We start from the raw sequence: 4154 nt of genomic DNA on the forward strand, positions 1-4154 counted from the left end.
GGAAGAACTTTGCAGCTAAAGTTTGTAGGAAGGAGAAGATATAATATATAATATATAATAATAAGGAGAAGATATAGGCTCATAGGCTACAGCTTGCTGAACTAGATCATTGGGATGAGTGGACGTCTTTAGGAAGAACTTTGCAGCTAAAGTTTGTAGGAAGGAGAAGATATAAGGAATATTTATATCTCGGTGAAGTTGATGATTTCTGATGAACCATGGGACGTTTAGGATCATTCTCAAGCATTTGCTCTTAACACGTTGCAATTTGATAATATTTGTAGTGGAGGTGGTGTGGCTCCAGGCTGGAGAAGCATAAGTAACTATAGGACGAATCGTCAGCTGGTATAAAGGCAGTTTGATTCTGATGTTTAGCTTGCTACTTCTGTTTATTAGGGGATAGATCTGAGCAATGGCTTTAGATGCCTTTGTACATATGGCCTTGCTGTGTTGGTTAAGAGTTAATTTTTTGTCGAGGACCACATCTAAGTATTTTGTTTCCGTCTGTCAGGGAATTTTGGTGTTGAATAATAAGATGTCTCCTACAGGAGATATCGACCTTTTTGTGAATAGAATAGCTGAAGTTTTTAGGGGATTTACTTGCAGTCTCCATTTGGAGAAACATCTTTCTAATTTTAGGTTTTCTTGAAGTTTCCTAGTAACGAAAATGTGGTCGGAGAGATCTGACTAATAATGCTGTGTCATCTGCATACAGAGCCATGATGGATGACATTGGGTTGTGTAGGATATCAGACATGTATACAGAGAACAGCAATGGAGCCAGTAGTGGTCCCTGTGGTACTCCGAACAAGATGGGTCGTTGAGATGAGGTAGTGCCATTAATCTTGACTTGCATGGTCCAGTTTTGCAGATATGAACTAACTAAATGTGTCAATTTCATTGAGATACCAGCTGAGATTAATTTATGTAACAATCCAATATGCCATATTTTGTCAAATGCTTAGGATAGGTCAAGGAAAACAGCTCCCGTGTATTGACGCCAGTTGTAGCTGGTAGTAATGTATTCCACTATTCTGTGGATTTGGTGAGTAGTAATGTGGTATCGCCGAAAACCAAACTGCTCTTTAGGAAAGATTTCTAGTTCATTTATTGAGGCTTGAAGACGTGCGAGGATGACTTTGTCCGCAATCTTGCCTAGGTTGGAGATGAGACTGATTGGACAATAATTTTGAGGTAGGTGAGGATACTTGCCTGGATTATGTATAGGAATTACATCGGCCAGTTTCCAGGTGGAAAGAAAATAGTGAAGACTTAGGATTGCATTTATAATTATGTTCAGGTGCACTACTGCTTTTCGGGGCAGCAGTTTGATCACCCGATTAGTAATGCGTTTGGCCCAGGAGGTTTTTCGTTCTTTAATTTTTTAATAATGTCATATATCTCAGCATGTGATGTTGGTGCAATATGGTCAGTGCTGGTGTCAGGAAGTTTAAGTGCGTATCAGACCTTGCTGTGAATGTTATATATGTGATCAAAGTCAAGGTTTTCATACGAAGGCCTGCATTGCTCCTCCAAATTGTTTGCTATAACTTCTGCTTTGACTACATCTGTGTGAGCAAGGCCCTGGTCAGAGAATATTGGGAGAAGGGATCTGTCTTTGTTTTTGATATTTTTCAGTAGTCCCCAGATGGAGTGATCAGTAGATGAAATAGAAGCTAACTTTTCTTCCCATACCTTGTCTCAATGAGCTTTGAGTGCATCTTTTACTGCCCCGTTTAGCCTGTTTAGAACTGTTTTATCTTGTGGTACACACATGTTATGGAATCTTTTCCTAGCTCTGTTTTTGTCTCTGATCAAGTTCATGATGTCTTCAGGCAAACAATCTGGCTTGAGGGCAGATTTGCAGGAGGTAGCTACCGTTATAGCAGAATTAATTTGTAATGTGAGATTTGTAACTGCATTTTCTACTTCTTTTGTGCATATGTGAGGAACAGGTCCAATATAATCCTTCAGTGCTGTTGACAGTCTTTCCGATGCTATGTAGGAGTGAGAAGGAGGAGACAGGTATTCTTGTTTTCCCAGTTGTAGTAGAATAGGGTTGTGATCAGATGATAGTTCATCCATAGATATGATGCTGTATTGAAGTTTGATATCCTGCAGGATAGCTATATCCAGGATGACAGCAGTGCCAAACGTACTGAGATGAGTTGGTTCGGTGGGGCCTGCCACAACAGCGTTGCTTGATCCTAAGTAATTGGAAAGGATGCAACCATTCTTGTTGGTGGTTGTGCAATTCCACGCATGGTGCTTGGAATTCAGATCCCCGGCCAAAATGGTGGGCTCTCTGAGGCATAAGATGGCATTTAAGTCAAAGGGTAGTAGAGGTTTTTGGGGAGGGTTTTAAGCTGAGTAGTTTTCAGTTTGCCAGCAGAGTTGATGACTACTTCCACGCCTGTGATCTCAAGGTTAGTGGTTGAAGCGTTGCTCATAGAGTGGTGCTTAATGTAATTTTTAATGAAGATGGCAGTGCCGCCGCCTCTGTAGAGTAATCTATCATTTCTGTATAGGCGATAACCCCTTATTTTAGGACTGTCTGAGGGTCTTAAATGAGTTTCACTGATTAATATAACATCTGGTTGATACCTATATGTGAAACCTTGGAGTTTCAGAATTTTGTTTTTGTGGCCATTTGCATTCCATGCAACGATCTGAAATGACGCTGGAATGAGTTTGTTACTATTCATTTATGAGAGCTGTGAGGATGACTTGTGTTTCACGAAGAAATCTTTTAGTGGAGGTTACAGTAGGGTTTCACAGGCTGAAATCCTGTAGCATGTTTGCTAGTGAGGCCGTAATAACAGCTATTAGATTTTTAGGTGCTATTGGTTGATTTTGTTCTGGTATTGGTCTATTTGTATGGGTCACATCGGCAGAACTTCTTGTTTACTTTTGGGTGTCTCTATTTTTGGAGGTCTCCGACTGTGGCCGCTAAGTCTCCGGTTTTGATGCCTGGGCCTCTGGTGTTCTTATACTGTAGGAGGAGGGCTGATTGACTGCCTCCATCAGTCTGTTCTTTGGGTGCTGAGTACATCCTTTATAGTTCGCAGGATGAGGGCCACCGCAGTTGGCACATTTGGCCGAGGTGGTCCTCGGCTTTGTGCAGGTATTGGTTGGGTGTCTGTCCCCACATTTCAAACATCTATATTCAGCTCTACATAGATTCTGGGCATGGCCAAATTTCTGGCACCTGTGGCACTGTCCACAATATGAACTTTTCCGGAGTGGTTCTGGTGTGACGATGAGACCACAGACTGTTTTCAAGTTGTAGATATCCTTGTATATTTTATGAATCTCTACTAGGACTAATGGTATGGGAGTCTTGTCTGCTTTGAACATTCTGCTGACCATGACTGGAGGCAGATCCTGAGAATTAAGGTCAGCAGCTATTTCTGCTGTGTCAATGTCTTCAGAGACACCACGAAGGACCACTTTTAAATTTTTTTCCTAGCAATGCGCAAAGGTGTGATACTGGATGCCTCTGTCGTCCAGTTCTTTGGTCAACCTTCTATAGTCTGTCACTGTTGCTGGCTGTATCTTTATGCCTTCATCCATGTTTTTGGCCTTAATGAAGCCAATGTGCAGATTGGATTGTGGATTTTAAAGCTGCCCATCTCTGCTTTTCTCTAAGGATGATCGGAGGCACCTTTTCTTTGTGAGAAACAGCGGCGTCCGAACCCTGAGCATCCTGTTCCATTTCGCTGTCTTTGTGCGGTTCTTCTGTTGTTCTTCGCTTTTTGCGTGCGCGCACTTCTACAAAGTCTGAAGGAGTAGAATGCAAAGATTCGCGACAACATCTGTGACACTTTCCGGGGAAACGTGTCGTAAAGTTTCACTTTTCCCTGCCAATTGTTAAGTAGTTCACCTAATCTTATAAATTCTCTATATACCTCCTCGAATATTGTCTCATTTAGCTGTTTTTCCATGACTATCAATGTGAAGTAACTAAAGTTAAAAAAAAAAAAAAACGCTTACCTTGCAGTCGAAGCCTTACCAGCACTTATGCAGGACTCTGAATTTTTTTGGGTAAGAGCACTGATATATAATGGCATGGTATTCATGACACAATTACAACAAATATCACTTGCCGGTTACTCGGTCCGACTCTTCACAATTTAATCATATAATCATTCGGC

This window comes from Typopeltis vanoorti, chromosome 5 (genome assembly GCF_054136105.1).
Source record: "Typopeltis vanoorti isolate ZY-2024b chromosome 5, IOZ_Tvanoo_1.0, whole genome shotgun sequence".
Lineage (NCBI taxonomy): Eukaryota > Metazoa > Arthropoda > Arachnida > Uropygi > Thelyphonidae > Typopeltis > Typopeltis vanoorti.